The 23819-nt window shown below is 40.8% G+C and overlaps 1 pseudogene; it reads right to left on the bottom strand.

Annotated features, from left to right (window-relative positions):
- Nucleotides 1–3454: 3454 nt before the first annotated feature.
- Nucleotides 3455–23588, bottom strand: LOC103539194 (annotated as a pseudogene).
- Between the last annotated feature and the right edge of the window lie 231 nt (nucleotides 23589–23819).

Below are 23819 nucleotides of genomic sequence, written 5' to 3'. Positions count from 1 at the left end.
GGGATGGGGTCCCTGCAGTGCAGGGCTGGACGGGCAGCGGTGCATGGAGGCTGTGTTTCCATGAGGCTGCTGGGAAGCCTGCCAGCCTCAACCTGTTCTCTGATCTACCACCTTGTGATTGCAGTCACAAGGCAAATGCTCTGTGGCTGAATGTTCAGACTAACTTAATTTCCAGGCAAAGTAATTAGCAAACAATTGCTCAATTGTTAGAGGCTGGCGGGGTTTCTGTGTTTTCTTGTGTTACTGAATACCACCACGTTTAGGTGCTTTGTTTTTATTTTACTCACCAAATTGATGCAAAGGTGCCCTGAAATTGTAAATAGTAGTTAGATTTGGTAACATGTCAGAAACCAGTTAAGTTTGTTGTTTACATGGTATGGTACAACTGTTGTACTTTCCACATGCTCCTCCAAAAGTAACAGGAACTCAGCTGGCATTGGTTTATATATAATTTTATGTCCATAAACCATTAAATACTGATATAAAGGCATATGCATGAACTAATATATAAAAACATCACTGTTTCTTCAGATACTTATGTTTCCACCCATTTTTAATTTTGTATCATGCTGATGAATGTGTAAGAAGTAATATCAGGCTTCACCTTCTTCTGTAAGGAGAGTTGGGGTGCCTTTGTCATGAGCATTGGTCCATGCTAGTTCCCTTGCTCCTCCTGCCTGTGTTTATAGCAGCTTGTGATGTGTTTCCTTTCTGAATGGTTCAACCCCTAAATATGATCTCTGGATTCTTTTAAAAAAGAGTTTTAAAAAAAAAAGTTCCCCAACTTGTTTTTTCAGGTGTCTGAATGCCCTCAAACACCTCTGTAGCTGACTATGGAGGGAAGTTGTGGCTCAGTATCACAACGGCTCCATAGATGGTGTCACCACCGCTCCCCCCAGACACCCTGCAGTTTGTGTCAGAGAGCTCTGGAGATACAGTCTGAACTTGTATCACATTGGGAATGGAAACTTTAGACTCCATCCTGAAAACCTTGCAAAGCAGTTGGGTTGCAGGGTTGTGCTAGGCAGGTGTTGCAGAGAACATACATGCCCTTAGGAAAAGAGTGTAGTTGTGCTGTGATAAGTAAAAGTGGGACTCTGGCGAAGAAAAAACCATGGTCCATACTCAGGAAAGTTGATGCTTTCTTAATCTGCATTTGGGATTTTCATGGTTTATTTTATACAGTGAAGATACTGATCTTCTTTGTAGATACCAGCCACCACTCAAACTGTGAGTGCTACCATTTAGGAACAGAATAAAATGGTAGGATAGATTCTTCTTGAGCATCATAGCCACCCAAACTGCAATTGTTTGTCAGATGGGTGACCCAGTGCTGTCTCCTCCACTATCGGGTACTTCTGGTGCAGACCATGGGAAGGCTGGCAGATGCATCTGTACACAGGGTTTGCTGTGAAATTATACTGAAATGAAGGCATAAGCACTCAGGTGCTGTTACTCTGGCATGAGGTCACTGAGTGACTGATAAGTTGCACTGCAGATATTTATAGTTTAACTGCCAGCACAAGGACATGGGTCTTAGTCACCAGAGTATGTATAAACACCACAATACAAACTTTGGTTCAGTATTGCCCTAAAAAGTGGTTGTTTTGAGGAGCCCTGTGGTTTAAATTGGAATGTACCAAGTCCCTGTTCTTGCTCTGTCCCTAATCTGCCTTTGGCTCCTTGAAAACAGGACCAGGTTACAAGTGATCTTTCTACTGATGCAATAATGGTATTGTTATCTTGCTAGACTAGCCCTGAATTATGCTTGGTATTAGGTTTCCAATTAGAAAAATGAGATAAAATTTGTCAAAAAAATTGGTGGATTCAACAAGCATTTATATTATTACATTGAGATTGAGAGAGGGAGTATAAATAAATATGTACGCATATTTTTTTTTCAGGAAAACTGATTTTCTAGCTTCCATTGTCAAGAGTACATAATTGCATTCTCCATATAAAGCTGGCCATTTCCTAAGCCCTTGCAGTGTTCTTCTTCTTCTCTCTCCAGGATTTAAGTGTTGCTTGTAATTTGCTGCCGATAGCAGAGGTTCGGGAAGCACATGATGAGGAACAGAATAAACAAGTACACACTGTACCTGATCCTAGGCAGTTGTTATGGCACTATTATAGCTTTAAATAGTGCCAGATAAAGACTTGCAGAAGAGTGCTTTTATACTTGAAACAATACTGAAAATACATCCACACCCTTGGGATAACAATATTAAGGGTAAGTGCCTGTCCTGTATTATTTTCTGTCTGCTTTTGTTTAGTCTGCCTGTTCATTGTGAATAAGAGAATATGGCTGTAAGCTTCTTGGCAGGAATACTTTAACTCTTATCTCTATTCTAATGTAAATCACAGACTGTTCTTAATAAAGTCTTGTACTGGCGTGGCTGGGGGTACGGAATGGGGAAATGAAGGTGGAAATGAGAAGATGGGGCAGATGTTGGTTGTGGGACAATGGCTGCCAAAAGAAACATCTGTATAGTCAGACAGGAGGGTTACAAAAGTGTCAAGATAGCTAATACTTAAAGTGACCTAACCCCAGTTTTCACACCCTTATCACATAAAATAACCAAACATTTCTTTTCATTAATAATCTTTGCTTTCATTGGCAAATGACTGCTTCCTAGTTTCAGAGCTGATTCACAACATCCTTAGGCAATGTCAAGTGTGAGACATATCAATAGGGCACCAACAGGATGAGCATGGAGGTGGCTAGAAATGACAGTGTAGCATGTAGCAAGCTTCAGTATCAACTGAGAACCTTTTGAAGCAAAAGAAAATGGAAATTTAGCAGAGGCAACGTGGTAATAGTTCATCTGTGGTAGAGGACAATGCAGAAACAGGGAATAGGCATGATGTGAGTGTCACATCCAGAGCAATAGTTTATTGTAATTTATACTGTTGGTGGCTACCCATCTGTAAATAACACAAAGCATTTTCCTGTTCTTATGAGAACTGAAATATCCCAGCATTATTGCAGCCTTTTAATCTTCATTAGTTACTCAAGTCATATATAATTTGTATCTTAAAAACTTTTGGTGTTCTCAGGGCTGATAAGATAAAAGGCACCTGCGACAAAACCTCTGGCAGAAAATCAAGTTAGTAGCATTGCAAATACTGATGTGAAAATCCTGTCTCAAAGAATGCCAGAAATGTAATGTCAAATGTAAAGTTTCAGATCAAATGAGAGTTCTGACACAATCCACTTCCTTTTGTTAATTTCATATGAGGTAAGTTGCTTCTGTTTAATAATCAGGCTTCTGTCTCTACATTTGCCCTGCATAAGTCACAGTTAAAGGATTTTTATATTCGTCTGCAAGGGTAAATGAAATTGTTGTTTTTCCCATCATCCATTCTTACTATTTTTCTTGTTTTCATAAAGTGGGATTTTCACTGAGGAGTGAATGCTAATTGCTAGAATTCACCATCTCAAAATGTATGGCTTTTCCTGCAGATGGAAGATGCATGAGCAAGGTCTGATGCAGAAAAGCCTTTAGCTGGTCTTCTGGTCTTTCTGTACACAAGCAAGGTATTCCTGGACATCATCTGAAGAACTGAGGATAAGAGGGAGTCTCTGGTGAAGACTTTCAGGTTTCACATCCATCACAGCTTCAGTCCCTGTGGTTGCCATCTCACCTGCCTGTTCAAGGATGAAAGCCACAGGGTTGCACTCATGGAGCAGCTGAAGATAGAAAGAAAGAGGGAACTTGTGATTGCCTTTGAAGGAAATTACACCAAAGGACTTAGCAGAACCTAACCTGCCTTTTGTGATTTTGGAAAATTTTGTACCAAACATCCATTGATAAAAGTAGCATTTTCTCCCCTATCAGCTCCTCTTTCTTCTCCTCCTTTCACCTACCTTCACACCATCTGTTTTGAGGAATACTGTACTGACCCTGCATCCAAATATGACCCAAATCATTACCAAGCTGTCATAATAATGTGCAGCATAGATGAAGCTGTATTTTGGTAAAAATGTCAAAAGCAGCTGTTTGGTCCATAAACATCACCAAAACAGTTAAGCAAGTAAATTAATAGAGCTGGGAAAGAAAAGCCAAAATCTCTTCTTATGTACAGGCTTTAAGCTTGTAGTAATCACATTGTGTTTGGTCAGGATATTTTGGAGTCAGAAACTTGATGCTCCCAGTTTCAGGTTTCAGGATTTGATTGAGGCTTTCAGAAATACAAGTAGATATTGGCGTGATATGAGTTCAGTAGCCTGAACTCATCCAAATGTTGACTCTGTTTTCAGAACTACAGTAATTATTAAAAGCAAATTTATCCTTTTATATATAGGCACTTCTGGTTTGGGCTCTGATATCTCCTCACATCTTTAAAAATACTACCTCTGAGTTGTCTCTGTTTTGGTGGAATGCAAACTTATTTGGCAGAGATGCCAAAAGCTTCTGTATTTAAAAAGACATAGATGACAGCCATTATAGACATTATTTCTGCAGGTTTAGCTGAATTTTTGGTGATCTGTGAAGTGTTCATATCTGACAATTTTAGTACATTTATGTTAATACATAATACACTATTAATACATACTATATTAAAGGAGCTTTTCATTTGTGCAAAAGAAACAATCTCTAGGTAAAAGGAAGCATGACAGAATGCACCTATGCAGAGAAACAAAGAAGTGGGTCATTTACTACCCATTATTCTTTTATCACACTGTATTAAAACCATGCTGCACCACAAACTTAAACAGGACATATTATCTTTATTCTTATTTCTAAAGCCCACTGAAGTGCTGCTTCTGGTACAAGGACTCCATCTGACAGTCAGCATAGGACCAATAGCCTTTGTTGTTCTCTTCAGGGCTTGGCCAGCTTTTGGAAGATCAGCCAGAAACCAGCTGTGGTACCACTGTGGAACCACGTGTTGAGTTTCTGGTTGCTCAGCTGTGACTATCTGGCTCAAGGAAAGCAGTTTGACATTTTTCACGTAGTAGAAAACTGTAAGTTGAGAACTGTAAATTTATGAACTTTATGTTCTTTTTAAGTATTACTTAACACAATGGATATGAAAAGAAGATCCATTTGTTGGCTATACTGCTTATTGAGCATTTAGTCCTCATTCTTTCTTTAACCTGAAGAAGGAGCTCTATATTCTAAAGCTACATGCCTGTGATTTACACTTGTTCTAAAGCCTTTGGATTGATTCCAGCATCATTTTCATCCTCTCAGCTCTCTATCAAAGTGCATAGTCTGTCTTACAGGGGATGATGATCAGGGCACCTAGGAACACATAACCCAGGAGTACAGTTTAGACTGAGATCCACTTGGCTAGAGAGCAGTCTTCTGTAAAGGGACCTGTGGGTCTTGGTAGCTAACAGGATTAACATGAGGAAAGAGTGTGCTGCAGCAGCAAAGAAAGCAAACAGGATGCTGGGTTACGTCAACAAGGGCATCCCCAGCAGAGATAAACAAGTCATCATCCCACTCTACTTTTCAGACCACACCTGGAGTTTTGCAATTAGATTTGGTCCCCACTGTACAGAAAAGGACACAGGTAGGCTGGAGAGGGTCCAGAGAAGAGCCACAAGGATGATCAGACAACTAGAGCACCTGCCATATTAGGAGACACTGACAAAATGGGGATTGTTCAGCCTTGAGAAGAGAAGACTTAGGGGAGACCTTATCACAATGTTCCACTACTTAAAGGGGGGCTACAAAGAAGATGGATGCTCCCTGTTTGCCAGGAGTCACATGTACAAGACAAGGGGCAATGGGCATAAGTTGCTTCTGGTGACATTCTAGTTGAACACAAGAGGAAAAATTTACACTGTGAGGAGTCAGATATTGGAATGGTCTCCCAGGGGAAGTGGTGGTTTCCCCCACTTTAGAAAGTTTTAAGTTTCAGCTCAGCGGGGTGCTGAGACATATAATATAAACAGTAATATTAGAAGATGGACCAGATGATCCTTGAGGTCCCTTCCAAACTGACATTCTAGAATTCATTGCCTAATCATGACCTGCAGGTTACATACTGCTGGTCCACAAGATCAGCCATATAACTAGATCTCTTTTAAAGCATGTTTGTTTAGAATTTTGATAGCAAGGGTGTCTGACACTGGAGGAGAGAAGTTGAAGATGGCTATGGTCTGTGGCCCAGAAGGTCGAGGGGGACATTTCATTGCATTGCACTGTATTTAAGTCACAGTGTGTTTTGTACAGGTGTCCAAATCCAAACAGGAAATACTCTTTTTGTATAATACTGATCTTAGCACACATGAAGCTCACTTTCTACTGACAGAGTTTTTCAGATAAGCTGGCAGAAGCTTGTGTTTCTTTCTCACCAGTGCTGGTGATAATTAACTCAATACTCTTTAGAAACAGAAGGTAGGCAAACTCCGTTCTCTAACATTGGACATAACTCTGTAGTTTGGTGTTTCCCACCTGGACTCCAGTTGCCAATGTGAAGTGCAGAGGTCTTCCTTAGGCTTGTGTTTTATCTGCCAGCTGGGCAGAGGTATCTCAAAGGATTTCTGTGGTACTGAAATGTTTCCCTTTGGAAATGTGAATAAAGCCCTTGGTTGCAGTGAAAACCATTTAACTTTGCAATATAAAAGCACACAGGAAGATTTCTGGCCTAAAATGGCAATTGCTTAAATTTCTTGCCTGAATTCAATTGCTGACCATCATAGCCATTACTGATTTTCTCCAGGGATGAAAATTATCTATTTATATATGTAAAAATTTCCTACATATCTCTGAGAAAACCAGCTGTATTAGGTAGGCTAAATTCACCAGAGAGTAAGTAAAATGATTTACCTCTCCTCTAGGATTCTTCTGATTAGCAGGGTACATGAAGACACCACCATACACCAATGTATGGTGAACATAAGCTACCACTGACCCCACATACCTGGAACCATGTCGGGAATGTCCATCCTGAAAAACACAGAGTAAAGCATTAAATCAACTAAGATAGGCAGCTGGTAGCACAGAAAAAGACAATTTTGTAATAAAGCTGAATAATAAAGCTGAATAAAGCTTGAATCACTATCGGCTTCTGGACATTGCAAATTCCTAAACCAGTCTAAAGGGTAGCTTTTTTGTAAGACATAGTGATTGATGTCTATGGGGTTCTAAAACAAGTACTTTAAAAGAACTGCATTCACAGTATGAAAGCTAGAGTCCCTGTAATTTGAGTACACTATTTGGTGCCAACTCACATCCTGTGAAAAAGCAAGGGCTGCAAAAAGTGAGTGAAAACTTATTATTTTCTGAACAAAGTACTCATATGATTGCTGATCCTTCACTGGTTCTTAAGTCAGGGCATGAGGACTGATGTCACTTTTGAATGTATGTGCAAATAACATTCATTCTGTATCTTAGTTTGGGAAATAGCAATTTATTCATGAATGTAGCTTTCCTTGTTCTCAGCTTGGAAATTAATGTTGTTGAAAGAATTTTAGTGACAGCAGCCTTGGAAGTATTCATATCAGTTTCATGTTTATTGGTCATAAAAATGGTAAGGGAGGAAATATAGAAGAAAAACAAGCTGTCTTGCACAAATAGAAGTTAGAATACCAAATAGAACACCAAATAAGCTCCACTGGGGAGAAGTAACATGTTGCAATGCTTTCATAAGGACAGAAAAAACAAATTTAAACTGAAGGAAAGATTTTTAGTGCTGAAGTCAGAAGTCTATTGTGGTTTTTTGCTGTTTGTTTGTGTTTATATCTATCTACCTATCTATATGTATGTCATACATATAGAAGCAGAGGAGGAATCCGTGCCTCCTCAGAAAATTACTAGAGACTGGGACCATGCACATTTAAAACACATATATATTTGTGTATTGCAGTGCTAGAAGTTTGAAAAGACCTCTGCATATCTTTTTCTGTCTGGATCAGTTGTCTAATGAAGAATCTTAGTGCTTTCTACAAAGCTCAGCTTTTGCTGATACTAGAAGCAGGGAAACACATAAAGAACGTGTCAATTCCAAGACCTTCAGGCATCACAAGTTTGTCACCATTCCCAGGAAAATCATGAGGTTTGTTGGCAGAAAAAATTCCACAAGTGGAACAAAACCACAAAAATAGAGAAAAAAACATAATGCAAAATAATTTTTTAAAATGTTCTATAGAACCGTGGAGTTTTGATGTTTACTCTCTTTTAAACTGGGAAGACATTTTCATGAAATTACACAATCCAATGCAACACAAAACTAAGAAGTTCAGTCCTAAGACACAAAATATAAGACTGGCATATCTAATACATCTGGTAGTAAAATTGGAACAGAGAAATGTTACAGCCTAGGAAATACCCCTTGTTCAGCTCTACTTATACTGTTTTCCACTTTTTCTTCTTGTGCATGTTATAATGTGTACATTATAACACAGCATATGAAAGATATTAAGGATGAGACACAACCTGGAGATTTTTTATTTAGTTTTTTTTAGACCTACATTACTTCTAGGCACAGCTGGAAAATACTTTTTTCAAATACTGATATATTTGAGCCCTTATTTTTCATGGCTTACCCTCAACTAATGACATACTCAGACTTCAAATGATGAGTTCTCCATCTCATAGCTGCTTGCACCTGTGACTTTGCAACTGTAAAGATCTGAGGTCAGAAAAAACCCCCTTCAGATCTGTTAAAAAGAGACTGAAGCAAGTTTGTAGTTTAAGAAAAGAGAGTTATCATTGCAGTCTAAATTTATCTTTCAAAATACGGTCAAAGGAAGAGGTCTCTTTTATTGCTTCAGAAGATGGTGAGACAAGTCTTAAGAAAAGTTTGTTAAATGTTAAAAAATTCATAGCATTTCAATCACAAGCAGGCTCTGAAACAGACTGCTAAGGGCTGCTGCTATGACATTATAAAATAAGGAGTCTGCCACGGACATGTATAGGATTTATAGGCTGAGCCACCTGTGTACAGATCATCAGATACATTTGCGATGTGCTGCATTTCCTATTTGCTTGCAGGTAATTTACACAAATTATGTGTACATAAGCAATGTTATGTGAAACTGATGAGATGCCACTGACAATTGTAGTTGCCTCTTACCCTGATGAAAGTTCATGTGCTAGAAACACAGTGCTGAAACTGTGCTGAGAAAAATACAGAAGAAACATTCCTCCATTCTGGTACAGCTGTTGGTTGAACCACAGGCTGAAATAACATTTTCACTTCCCTTAGCATCCAGCTACCTATTTAGGAGGAATAAGTGGTCCTTTTATTACAAGCAATGTTACTTCTTGTTTCTCCAGTTTGTTCAGTCATGTGTTTTTCTTACAGATGAAAAAGTTAATAGGTATTGCATGTGTCTTGGCATACTGCCCAGGCTTTCTTCTCAAATGAAAAAATAGAGTGTGAATGCTAGGGAAATTAATCCCAACTTCTGAGTAAGCCAAGCTGTGTGTTTGTCCAGTGAGCACTTGGTACTGGTTCAGCTGATGCTAATGAAAGAGCTGGAGAACACTGATGTCCCCTTGGTCAGCGTCTGTAGTGTTTGAGTAAACTTGTGATTGCTCTTTGTTTCATCCATTTCCAGGGGGAAACAAAACCCAGAGAAACAAAAATGGCCTATAACACATAGGTCCTTGATATTTTTCTTTACAATATGAAGGAAGCGACTTTCTCACTTTATTCTACTGATTTCTGAAAGCTGTGTTCATCCACAGCAGAACAAGGCCATGTTTTTCTTGCATAACTATGAGGATGAGGGGAGCTGGAGGGGAAAAGTCTTTTCTAGATTTACGATTACAAAAGCACAGTGTTTTTATTAGCTTTCGCATACCACTGAGGCACAGCTGGGCTGACTGGCAGAAGAATGATTCATACTGAACTGTATGCTGTTGCTAAGTTTTTGATTGTACTCCTAAGATAAATCCTTAGCCAGGAGGTCTCCATTTTATGGCTCTCAATCAGCAAGCTGTGATGAGACTCAACTTCTCTCATGATGGTAGGAAGCAAAGCTAAAAATGGGTGGAATAGCAAAAAATATGATCACATGTGAACCAGCGCCAACTAGAAGCTAATGCATTGCAAGCAGTATTGGAAGAAGAACCCACTCTGGGGAGGAGTTAGAAGTATAATACTTGTGCAGAAACTGTTCCTGGCCCAGCAGTGCCCATTATACAGTGTAGACTGCAGTAAACATGTTGCATTACATTCAGGCTTGCAAATAACAGCTTGCTTTTCAGGCTGGCTAAGCAACAGGAGATTTTGTGATGCTGAAACAAAAGATTAGCTTTACTCTGAACTCTGTTTTTTGAAGAAATGTGTCTAGACAAGTATTTCCCAGTATGATACACATGATAATGACAGCAGGTTTACAGCAGATATCCAGAAGGACAGCACTTTTAATTCAGAGCTGATGCCTTAGATGAGTTCACAATTCGTTCACAACGAATTTGGAAGGTCAGCATGTTTTGTAGCTCAAACTTTCTAATCTGGGATGCTATATTTAGATAGTAAGGGAAAAATCTCTTCTCTCCACATATATGGTTGATTTGTAATATTTGGTCAACAATGGCAGTGATACAGAACATAGGACATACTGTGAACAACATCCTACTCTGCCCATTTTATTTCTAACTTCTCAGGTTTCTGTGGCAATGTCAGAGAACCATCTGAACAGCGTGTTCACTGAGAGCCATAGGAAGGGGGAAACAGAAGTAAGATCACAGGAAAAAAAGGGTTAAGAAAGTGGCAAGTAGCTGAAGTTAATGCCTAGTCTCTTGGATTCAAGTAGTCAGAAGGCCATAGGTTAAGAATGCTCTGCCTGGGTAAGAAAGGGTTCCCCATGCCCCACTTCAGTTCCCCCTCAAGTCACAGGCAGGAGTTATCCAGCATATCCTTCCCACTGCTATTTTGTGCACTAAACAGATGAACACAAAGACCAAAACTGTGCAATGCTCCACCTGGATGTGCAGAGAAGGTAGAACCATCACCGATGTAACTGTAGCTGATAAGGCTCCCACATGATTCCAGGAAGCAGATTCCATGCTATTGAAGAGTGGCAACACTTTTTCTTTTTTTTTTTTCCCTACTGTCTCCTTAAAATGCAATTATAATGTTCTTTTAAAATCAAGGATCTGAGTTACACTCTTTCCAAAATGCGGGTTCATAACAAGCTTTCCAATGGGCAGGGCACTTCCTTGTGCTTTGTGGCCATAACATTGATGCTTTGGGCCTTCCCATGCAGACAACCCTCCCTCTCAGAACAATAAAGTTATGTGCTCGCTCAGCACCTCTCAGGAAGCTTCCCCTGCCCTGAATAACTCATATGTGTACAGGTTATTTGTACTGCCTGCTTTGAAGTAACAAAACTGCCTTCTGCCATCTTCTATTGCATTAACGTAACAACATATTTGATACAAAATAGTGTTTGAAAATGAGCTTTTCCTGTATGCCCTAATCTAAGGAACTAGTGAATCAAATGACAGAGCTGTCCTCACTGAGCCTGTGGTGAATACCTCTGTCTGGTCTTTCCAATGAGTTAGAAATCTCTTCACTTTTTAATACTTGCCTGGGGTTTATTATTTGTTTTAAGGTTTTGGGTTAAACAGCACTTTGGTGGTTCACAAAACCACAAACTAATAAATCCAGTCTTGGTGCATTATACTGAACACATAGCTCAGCATAACAAGAGCATAAAAAGAGAAGCGCTGATCTCTTTCTCAGCTGAATTAGTTTTCAGGAAGTGCAAAAGTTGCATTGTGGCTTTCAGCTTCTCTCACAGCTGGGCTGAGAGTGGACTTAAGGTTTCAAAATAACCTAAAATATTCAAAATCAATATATTCAAAATTCTGTGATTTGACATGGTCTGTAGTGACAATCTGGGTAATATGGGAAAGAGATTTTGGTAAGATGTCAGTGTGGCACCTATAACAAATGTAGTAAATTCAGATTTTCAGCTCAGGTCAAAGACCTATGGTTAAAACTCTTCCTTCTTACATTTCTCTTGTACAGCAGCCTGAAGTTTTCTACATTGATATTTACTTGATCTCTGTAGAAACATTCTCAAAAACTAATAGCTTACAAAATAATCTTATGGTTTTTTGGGTTTTTTTGTTTTGTTTGTTTTTGGTTTTGTTTGGTTGGGTTTTTTTAACAAGGGAAACATTTAATCATGTTTTCTGGCCAAATTCAGTCCTAAGCTGTTTGTTATATATTGCCATATTAAACTGTGAGTTCACATAGCTACCCTTTCCAGCAAGTTTCCAGGTTCCCATATTGAAAGCTTGTCCTCCTAGCATTGACTAGAGGCCATACAGAGATGTATAGCCCCACAGAGAACTTCATCAGAATGGGATGTTCTCATCTCTATGTCTCTGAGGGATACCATATAATCAATCCTTTTAACAGCAGAATATACTGAAATTATGTTTTCCATAATTTTTTTTTTCAATTTGTGTGTTGATTCATGTTCCATATGATGGAAGTAGGCAGTGCAAGAGCAATTCAGTGTTTCTCAGATGCATGCATGCAAAGGAAGAAGGTGATGTCCCCCAGATCACTGCAAGTACCTTCTGGGTGGTTCATGGAACCTAGACCCAAATGCCCAGCTGCCCATAGGACTGAGCTGCATATTCAGACAATCTAGAAAACAAGGGTACCCCCACATATTGCTGTCACAGTTTCAGAGCTTTGTTAGAAAAACAAGTTATTCATGTACAGCACATTTTCCTCCACACAGTGATGAACAAACTATGAATTTGCTTACCAAACCTAAATTATAAAAGATGTCAGTGCAATAGAAGAAAACACATCAGATACATACTCAAGATAATGGCATGAAAGGGTTACATGGGGCTGAACTCAGCCAGGCCTTCAAATCCTTTCCCATCAGCCATGGACTGCATGGAATGCAGTACTTGCCAGTGCTCAGTATATTGGGCACAGTGCTACTGCTTCTGACCTCAGGGAATTTCTTCTTTTGTAAATACCCTGTCATTGCAGACTCAAAATACTTCACATAACTTTCACTGAGACTGCATACCTTCCCTTTCTTCTTGATTTTAACGTCTCTGTCCACCAAAATAAATTCACCAACACCCTGCAGGGCAGACCAACTATTAGCAGTCAGCAGAAAATTTTGGTGATTTTCTCTAACTGTTGACACACTTCAGGTGGCAGAAACACTTGGTCCTTTTTGCACCAGTCTTGTGCATAATTTCACAGTATTAGAGCAGAAAGCACAGAATCTTGTTAATAAAAAGTTGTCACCTGGGTACTATAAACAAAAAGCAGTTGTCTGTAACAGAGAGCATATCCACCAGTCACCCCTGAAAGCAGATGGGTCATGAATTTCTGTCCCCAGATCATAAGGCTACAAACTGAGAAATTACACTGCCTTCTAATTTTTTTACCTCTTCTTGCTTGTCTTGTCTAAATATCTTAAAGTGAATGTGGTCAACAGGTACTGCTGTCTGCAGTTTGAGAGCTGCTTCCACTGCCTAAACATACCAGTTCAACCCCCAGTTCTTCCTGCTTGGAATGAGCTTAGTTATAAAGGTTAAAAGGAGTTTTGATAACAATGCATCCTTTTATATATATTAAAAAACTCCCAAACTTCTAATGTTATTCCCCACATCTAATGCTGGTTTCTCAGATAAGCAGTCTCCTTTTTACATTCCTCCAGCACACTTGTTGGGCTCCTGGTTTGGGCACTAAGGAGTGGCATATATTCAATTGAATGGGTATCACTGTGCTATTAGAAACTTTTGGGTATGCATCTTACAGGGTTTAGCCATAAAATTAAAATGGACTCAGGGAATCAGACATTATGCTGCATGAACTATATCAAAACATGTTTCTTGCCCCATGGTAAACACCGAACATGCTCTACAGATTCTACAGACAGAAAAGGCAAAAGAAGTTGGATTCCTTTAGTGGAGTCAAAGACATAGTTTGGATTAAGTTATTTTCAGTGTTTGTGCAAACCAGCAGTTTGGTTTGAACTGACGGGGTTTCAAATGCTATTTAAGTCAAGCTCTCTTTCACTGAGTTCCCTGAGTTCGCTGGTTTGCAACCAGCATACCTATTTCTTACTAAGTAATATGATGCTCCAGGAAGTGGGTGAAAAAAGTAACCATGTATCTTGCCAGATTACAGAGTCAAGGAGTAACAAAAATTAGTAAAACCAAGCACAAAAAGATGTGAAAGACAGGAGCAATGTGACTAGCACCACAACCATACAAGATCAACCATGAAGCAGTCCACTCTTCGCCCTGTGGAGAGGGCAACCAGTGTAGCACTGCTGCACAGGGCATAGCCTGCAGCAACAATATTGCATCTGGGGTGCAAAGCAAAGAAAAATTACCATTGGACTGAAAGTTACACTCTTATGAGAAACGATAAAAGCAACTCTTCAGTAATAACCTGGGGCAGATTTCCTTTTTATGTCTACACAGGCATTTCAAACAACCCAAACAGACTGTTCCCACTACTTGAGGACGACTTTGGTACAGGCACCTCTGCACGCTAGGACAGGATGCTGTTTGTTACTTTATATATGTCGTGCAATCAATGTGATACCTTCACTGAAGCTGATACCTTAGCATTACAGCCCAGTTTACCTCAATATCATCAGAAATCTGAGACAGAAGAGAGGCACTGATTTTCTCTAAATGTAAATATAAGCTGTCCCTACTGACACCTCTCAGAAGGAATCATGTGAGGTGAATGCAGTAATTAACAGTATAGACAAATGTCTTCTAGTATCACAAAAGAAAATGGTAAATAGAACAACATGGTGGAGCCAAGATTGTGCATTTGTCTCTGCTGGTGAAGAGATGAGTAACTGGAGTGAAATAAATGTTCATATTCCATAAAAATAGCAGATGCTTTTGTGTATATAATGTGTGTGTGAGTGCAGGTGTACATATATCACTTTACACTGGACATTCACATGACATTTTACTTCAGTCTTTTAATCTGTTTCCCGCACTCTTATTTAGATTTGGCACTTTGGCTGTAATTGAACAAAAATACCACAAGCCCACCAGGTGCAGGTATTTCCATCAGGGGTGTGCCTCACCCACAGTTTACAAGAATTTGACTGGTGGGGTAAGAAAAGAAAACAGCCACGAGTACTTGGGAAGGCTCTCTCCAGCCTTCATCATCCAGGACCAGAAAATGGGTGGAGATCTTGGTATTAATATTTCTTTAGAATCTTGTTGGTTGTCATGGGTCTTCAATGGATGTTTTGGTGGTGGCTCGTGAGGAATTGAAATGAGAACTCCCGCAGAGCCTTTCTCCAGGCCCTGGTTTAAGATTTCGTTGTTCCAGACTCAAATAATTTCTTAGTGATTGCATGGACTTCATTAGACTGAGTAGCAGATAAGTAGAAAATGGGGATCTAGTCCAAAATTCTGGTTGAAAAAACTAAAAACCAGAGGAGGTATAGGAAATACAGTATTTTAGGAATATTGAGTAAATTCTTAAAACAAAAAAACAAACAAACAAACAAACAAAAAACTAAAACCAACAAAAAACCAAGAATAACTTCCACATATATTTTCCAAAAGAAAAGATATCTCTTCCAACAACTGGAGAAATTATCTGCTTTTCCCTGGGGAGCATGGAGTTCTCAGGGTGCTTGGTAGGGTCTGAGCAGCGTAGAAGGCTAAGGGTAACTTGGGGATCCCTGTCATTGTTGTATGCCAACAGCTAGAGGAAAACTGAGATATAGGACACCAAACCTACATCTTTCATGACATATGGAGATAGTAATTCTGCATCAAAAAAATCTTCATTTAAATTTTCATTTGACAGATTTTGCTACTTCTGTTACTTTTGCTTACAGTTTTTAGCTGTATTTTGCTCCAGACTTTTTACTCATACTATTTTGCCAAGATCTTCTGTGGGAAAAAATTGAGTTGCCAGCCAGCACTTCATAGGAGATGAAATATAGCATGTACGAATACATCTGGTATGCAGTCTCCCTTGACTCTATGCCAAGCTACTTATCCATATAAATACTAGGAAGAATTTTTTCACTGTGGGGGTGACAGGGCACCCTGGCTGTGGAGTGTCCTTCCCCGGAGACACTGAAAACCCACCTGGATGTGTTCCTATGTAACCTGCTATAGGCAACCTTGCTTGGTCAGCGGGTTTGGACTAGATGAGATGATCTTTCGAGGTTCCTTCCAACCTCTAACTCTCTATGATTCTATGGTTCAGAGAGGCTACAGTGCACATAATTAAAAAAGACTAGTAAAGCCCCCTGTTTGTATGTCCCAAATGTTTGAATACTGACTATTAGTAACTTTTATTTTACTAAACAGTCTTTTATAGAACTGACTTATATACCTCACACAACTTCTTCTCTTTCCAGAGAATATCTCTACAACATAAATATCTCAATGTGATGATTGTCTATAGTAGACTAATTACTTGCAACATTAAATGTAAAATTAAACAGACATTTATACCACTAGTTCCAAACATATTATAACTCTCATAGCTCTTTCGTGTTTCTTTCCTCATTAAATAAAATTTAATTTTATGTAAATACATTAAAGAGGTCTGTTTTACATAACAAACCAGGTTTTTATAGGTCAGGCTGGATGGGGCTTTGAGCAACCTGATCTACTGGTTGGAGTCGTCCCCCCCCCCATGGCAGATGATCCTTACGGTCCCTTCCAACCCAAGCTATTCTATGATTCTATCATAGAAAGCAGTGTATATTCAGTGTACATACCTGCTGGTTACATAGGAAACTAATTTTAAAAAATATTTTTCTGAGATTTTTCTTAAATGCGTTTCCTATACTTTCATGGCTGAGAAAACATGTATTTATTGACAACTCTGAGCAAAAAACCCAGAGGAATTCCTCCCTTGGGAGATGGGTATTTGAGCAGATTTTTTTGGCTTTCTGTCCTTATTCACAGTTGGGTTTCCAAGAGCCAGCTTCCAAAAGGAAGGAAAAAAGCTCAGCAAAGCATTTTGCAGAGCTTGTCAGAATATAAAAAAGCTAGAGATCAGCTGATAATTAATTGTTAGGACAGCAGGAGTTTTGTCCTGCCAAGTGCCATGTACTGTGACACAAACAGGGAATCAGCTGGCTGGTAGATTCTGAGAGCTGCTGAGTATTTTCACTTCTTTCTGGTGCACAGATGGATTTCCTTTCTACTCTGTCCTGACTATGAGGTGACAGTAGTGAAATCTCTTTAAAGGTCTTTATGCAAAGCACTGAAATAAAAAAGAGAGGCTGCAGATAAGCTCTGGCAAGCTTCATGTGAAGCAGGTAAAAAAGGTCTGCAGAGTCTGGTTATAGGGGTACCCTCAGGTGATATCTCAGTTTGAAAATTTTTGCGTATTTTTTGCATATTACTCCATATCACATGAGGGACTTCTCAACAGCACTGGGAGCAGCACTGAAAGCACTTGGTTTCCAGGTCTCTGTATCAAGTGTTTCATGAGTATCCTTTGCTTTTGTCCTGAATTCTTACACCTTCTCTGTAAGAGATTGCACACTAGGGATGACATTTTCTGAAAGGGCAGGGGGGTGGGGCGGGCAGAACTAAAATATTTTAGAGGCACTAGGCAGCGTTACAAATTAAAAGCAGAATGAAACAAAGCAGCAGAGTTTCATAGCTTATATATGTGGAGCATGAACTGAGAGCTCTGGAGTCAGCACAGTGGCATGAAAAACTGGGAAGAATCCAAGGAAAAATTACTTACTGTCACCAATGTTTCAGCAGCTGGGACCATCAAGGTCCTATCCATTCCTATGGCTTCTGCTGACTGAGCAAGGCTCCTCGCTCAGCCTCACTTTTCTGATGTTTCTACATCTGATGTTTCTACATACAACCCATTCTTCAGAAAGCAAGACACAGGTGGATAATTAAATTAAATAGGATGGAATTCATTTCTCAGTGGTTTTCTCTAAGAAATTGATACATTGCTTTTCTGGCTGAAGACAATATCTGCAGCCATGGTGATGGCTCTGGATTGGGAACCATTCTGAGATTTTAAACATATTAAGTAAATCTGTCCTTTGTAGAAAAGTGCTGGTTATATATATCTTTTTCCTAAAATGGGGCACATATTTCTGTTCTGCACAGTGTGTCTTTGGGAATGAATCTAAGGTGCTGATATGGTGAGAAAATCAGCAGCAATCATCTGAGAACTGGAAAATACCAAATATCAGGCAGATACTAAGGATCATCCTTTGGAATTATGATTGCTCTAGCTGTTCCAAAGTCATGTTCATGACCCTTAAATGGCTTGAAGTTGTATTTTATTTCTTAAGTACTTCACTGGAATAATAAACACCTCTTTTTTATTCCCTTCACATGACCCTTCAGTAACAATCAGTAAAACATTGTTATTTCATTATTTTTTCATTATTTCAAAGGGTTTGAAGTTAATAGTGCTTGAAATTAATAGTGTTGCAATGAAATTACCGGAAGACCTGGCGTAACTCTATCTATTAGAATGTACTTATTGTCTGTGCAGTTGCTGTTCTGTGCAGCTCTGTGGAAGCAGAACCGATGGCAGGGCCCCAATGGCTATAGGTGACTGCTTCCATCAGCCTCAGGTGGCCTCCATCCATCATTGCCATGCTTATGAACTCCCATCCAGAACAGGCAAACCAGCTTGCACTGGGAGCTGCCACACTGCTGACAGTGACACTGTCCAGGCAGTCACCATCAGCCATCCCCAGTCAGTACCCAACAGTGAGTAAAGCATCACTACAAGAGCTGATCAGCAGCCTGATGGTGGAAAGGTTTTATTTAAGTGCCTGTGTGTCTGGAGGAGCGAAATGTTGCCACTTAATAATTTCATGGGGTTGAATGAGCCAGCAATGTGCCCTTGTGGCCAAGAAGGCCAATGGCATCCTGGGGTGCATTAGAAAGGGTGTGGTTAGTAGGTCAAGAGAGGTTCTCCTCCCCCTCTATTCTGCATTGGTGAGGCCGCACCTGGAGTATTGTGTCCAGTTCTGGGCCCCTCAGTTCAAGAAGGACAGGGAAGTGCTTGAAAGAGTCCAGCGCAGAGCTACTAAGATGATTAAGGGAGTGGAACATCTCCCTTATGAGGAAAGGCTGAGGGAGCTGGGTCTCTTTAGTTTGGAGAAAAGGAGACTGAGGGGTGACCTCATCAATGTTTTCAAATATGTAAGGAGTGAGTGTCAGGGAGATGGAGTTAGGCTTTTCTCAGTGATGACCAGTGATAGGACAAGGGGTAATGGGTGTAAATTGGAGCACAGGAGGTTCAAGTTGAATATTCGAAAAAATTTTTTTACTGTAAGGGTGACAGAGCCCTGGAACAGGCTGCCCAGGGGGGTCGTGGAGTCTCCTTCACTGGAGACATTCAAAACCCGCCTGGACACGTTCCTGCACGATGTACTCTAGGTGGCCCTGCTCTGGCAGGGGGGGTTGGACTAGATGATCTTTCGAGGTCCCTTCTAACCCCTATGATTCTATGATTCTATGATTCAATGTCCCCTTACTGGGAATTCAGGCAGCATTTTAGCACATGTGAATCTCAAATGTTACTCCTTCTGCTCTTCCTAATGCTCAGTTGATCCCAAAGACACTTCAAGGACCTAGGAAAGCAACTACGTAGAAATAACAAACACATTTTGCTTACAATAAAGGGAATCATTCCATGTGTGCTTTGTTCATCCTCTTATCTTTTTGTAGATAGCAGATATTGTTCCTATTGGTGCCAAGCAGTCTATATTTGATGAACCATCAAGGGGTTCAAAGCACAACCACTTATTTACCCTAATACACAATTGGCAAGGGAAACATCAAATTATATGCAGTCTTACACTGTTACATCCTCTTACTTGACAAAAAACATGTTTTTATGACTGTTTCTAGGACTCCAATCATGCCTGACACAGCTTGTCTGTGTACCCAGATGGCCCTGCAGCACAGCACCCACTCCCTGCAGGGCTTGCCAGTGAAATAGGAGAGGACACGTCTCTGTTCAGACAGCACAAAATCCTCTGCTGCCTAGCAATGCAAGAATCACTTGATAGCAAAAGGGATCATTCATTCTGGGGGCGAGCATCTTCCTTACATAAATATATTTGGGTTTATTACATTTGTTGCCAATGAAAGCATTTGCCTGGGATGTGAGGTTTGAGGGTAAGAAGGCAGAAGGAAAACATTGGTGAAAGGGTAGGTTACATCAGTGTGAGAAGTATCATGCTGCAACAGGATTCCCTCCTGGGGGAAGCCTGATGAAGGAGTCAGGTGTATCCTGTGGAAATGTAATTTAAAACCCACTTCTGCCAGCCTCTCATCTCCTTTTATCTTGCCTGAATACTGATGTAATCCAAAGCCATTACCCAGGCAGTCAGGGTATGTAACAGTACACTTACACCTGGGGTCAGGGGGTTGCTAGCAAACTCCAAAATAATTATTCTCCCCACTTCACAAAACTTTAAATATGATTTTACCCTCCACAGCTCTCTCAGGTTTTGAAACCATGCCATCCACCACAGCTATTAATCAAAACAGTGCAGTAGTGGTGCAAACTTTCTGCATTCCCTTGGGATGGATTGATACTGGGGCCAGGCCCAGGTTTCATACTTGAAACAAGAGTGCCACCTGCCGCTGCCTGAGCCGATAAACCCCTGAAGGCAGGAGCTGCACTGACCCGCTTGGCTTTCAGAGTGATCGTGGCCTCCTTGTTCTCCTCTATGACCAGGATGCAGGTGCGGCAGGAGGACTGGAGCACATTCGTCACCAGGGAGTTGGATAATAAGTCCTGCTTCTTCATTTCGGCACCTGTCAGGGTTACTGTGCCAGCTATGCCAAACCTACAGAACAGGAAAATGACAATAAACCTGAGAAAAGCTAACATTACAAGGTGTTAGGGGGAAAAAAAATAATTGCCAGAGTGGCTCCTTCCTCTTATCCTCCCACACCTCTAGCTTTCAGTTTAGATGGCTAAGATGCATTAGGAGACTGTTGCTTCTGCCAGAAAGAGCTTTACCTGAGAAAGAGAAAGAAAGACAAAGTGAGATGGCATCATTTTTGGTCTTTACTCTAGGTACTTTTTCTTGGGTGATCTCCAGGCCAGGAGAGCAGCTAGTGTGTGCCAGTCTTCCCTAGCAGTGCCATGAGGCACATGGCAGCAGCTTTGAGGAAGGAGAAGGGGTAGTTAGCATCTGCTTTATTTTTTGCTGCTGGCTGCTCAGAGTGCCCTGGTTGACCTTTAACACATGTCCACTCAGTACCCAGCCACCACAAAATAAGAAGCTTTAAAGGCACCTCCAGATAATTCCCCATGATGAACTGTATCTTGGGATCAAGGTATGATGCAGTATATAGTAGTATCTACATTTCTGAAATTTCCAGTTGAGGAAGCACTGTTTAGACCTAATAGGTGTGGTCCAGGTATCTTAGAAGGATAAGGAGTTGTACAGGGAATAGATACAGCATTTTTATTGATTATGGAAATAAAAAAGAAAAAAACAAAGAAGGAGAAAAGGCCTCATGGAGTGATGTCGGCTACTCAGAGAAAGAAGACTGTACTCCCAGTACCCAACAAAATGAATATTGGTACCCAGGCCACAGGCTTTGAGGATTGCCATGGCAACAACTATGGCACTGGCATCTCCAATTATGGCTGTGTGCCATAGCAGGTTGATAACCTGCTCAGATGGGTGGCACAGCTCCAAGACAAAGTGATGGAGCTCAGGGAAGAGGTGAGTAGGTTAAGAAACATCAGGGAGAGTGAAAGGGAAATTGATTATTTTTATCAAATGAGTTCTCCAAAACCAGAACAGGAAGTAACTCTCAGTGGAGCAGAGGATCCCATATCCTCTCATCAACAAGCCCCCCAGCCATCCTGTTGTAAACCACAGGAGGAGAGTCAATGGGAACAAGTCACTGCTCAACAACAACAACAAAAAAAACCAAAAACAGAGCAATCATGTTCCCCTAAGAAGTGCACCATGTGCACTTAGTCACCAGGGAGTTGGATAATAAGTCCAGCTTTCAGAGTGATGATGGCCTCCTTGTTCTCCTCTGTGACCAGGGTGCAGGTGCTGCAGGAAGACTGGAGCATATTAGTCACAAGGGAGTTGGATAATAAGTCCAGCTTCTTCACTTCAGCATCTGTCATGGTCACTGTGCCAGCAATACCAAACCAAACAGGAAAATAACAATAAACCTGAGAAAACTAACATTACAAGTTTTTAAGGGGAAAAAAATATGTCAGACTGGCTCCCCTTGCAGAATAGGTATGGGGCTCTGCATTAAGATCTGGTTGTGAGCAAAGGCCAATAGCATCACCAAGGCCAGCTCTCCTCAGGATGTCCATCAAAACTGACACTGAAAAAAAACCCTGAAGGGGTCACTGTAGTAGGTGACTCTTAGGTGAGCAAAGTGCCCCATATACAGACCAAACCCACTTCATAGGGAGGTCTGCTATGACTGGGTAAAGGATGTTGTAGGCTTTCCAGCTTTGTGAATCCTTCAGATTATTACCCTCTTTTGGTCTTTCAGGTGGGTAGCCATGACATAATAATGGGAGATGCACAATCAGTTAAAAGAGATTGCAGGGCCTTGGGGCAGCTCATGAAGAGACTGGGAGCTCAGGTTGTGTTCTCCTCCATGCATCTGACATCAGTGATGAATGAAGGAACATACAAGAAGAGCCAAATGGTGAATTCATGACTCTGGAACTGGTGTTGTCAACAGGGCTTTGGGTTCTATGATCACTGCTTGGGATACAAGGCTCTAGAGCTACAAGATACTGGAATTGATGGAGCTCTACCTGGGGAGGAATGGCAGACTGATTGATTGTATATGGCTTAAGATTAAAGGGAAGAAGGGAGAAGGTGATGTTGCAGTAGGAGTCTGCAACATCAGACTGGCAGAACCAAGTAGATGTGGCCCTCCATAGGCAGACATATGAAGCTTCGAGTTCACAAGCTGGTGATTTCAACCACCCTGGTGGGTGAATTCAACCACCCTGACATCTCCTGGAGGGGGACAACATAACAAGGCATCAGCAATCCAGGATGTTCCTGGAATGCATAGATGATAACTTCCTCCTCCAAATGGCAGAGGAACCAGCAAGAAAAGGTGCTGTGCTGGATCTTGTTCTCACCAACAGAGAAGGGCTCATGACCAATGTGAGGCTCAAGGACAACCTTGGCTGCATGAAGCAGTTGAATTTAAGATCCTCAGGGCATATAGCTTACAACTGCGGGCTTGAGCCATGCAGACTTTGATCGCTTCAGGGATCTGCTGGCCAAAATACCATGGGACAAAGTTCTAGAGGAAAGGGGGATCAGGACATCTGGTTAATATTCAAGGATCACCTTCTCCATGACCTCATGCCTATAGTCACTTGGCTTGAAAAGCATGTTTTCAAAATATTTATGAATATCTGTCCTCTGCCCAGCCTCAGTGTGTAAGTAGCTGTCTCTCTACCTTCTCTTCCTCCCTGTGTCACTAGGTAGTACTCATGTGTGCAAAGCCTGCTTTTCTGGCTGCAGAGGAAATGGCCTGTATGGCAGTCAGCATGGAGTTGAGCAGCTGTGTCAAGTACCCTACTGCTCCTTTAATGTGGTATTCCTTCCTCATAGCAAGTCACATCAGCATCAGTATATTTATTCTGAAGGAGCTTTTGTTGGACATTTTTGCTGCTACCATGGTTCCTATCTTCTCAGATGAACAAGACACTTTCCTGATGCATTGAGATCCTGGGTAGATGTTTTATTTTGAGGTGAAGCTGTTGACTGTGTTGCTGATCACAGTTTGTTAAGAAGTTTCTGAGACCACGCAAATGAGTGCTCAGAATAACTGCACCACCCCAGGCTGCCTCCATGGCTCTTCCAGGATACAGGAAAGGAGTCTGAGATGGGACTA

The sequence above is a fragment of the Calypte anna genome, chromosome Z (assembly GCF_003957555.1).
Source record: "Calypte anna isolate BGI_N300 chromosome Z, bCalAnn1_v1.p, whole genome shotgun sequence".
In the NCBI taxonomy this organism is placed as follows: Eukaryota; Metazoa; Chordata; class Aves; order Apodiformes; family Trochilidae; genus Calypte; species Calypte anna.
The sequence above is the reverse complement of the archived record's forward strand: the minus strand, read 5'-3'. Positions and strand labels throughout refer to the sequence as shown.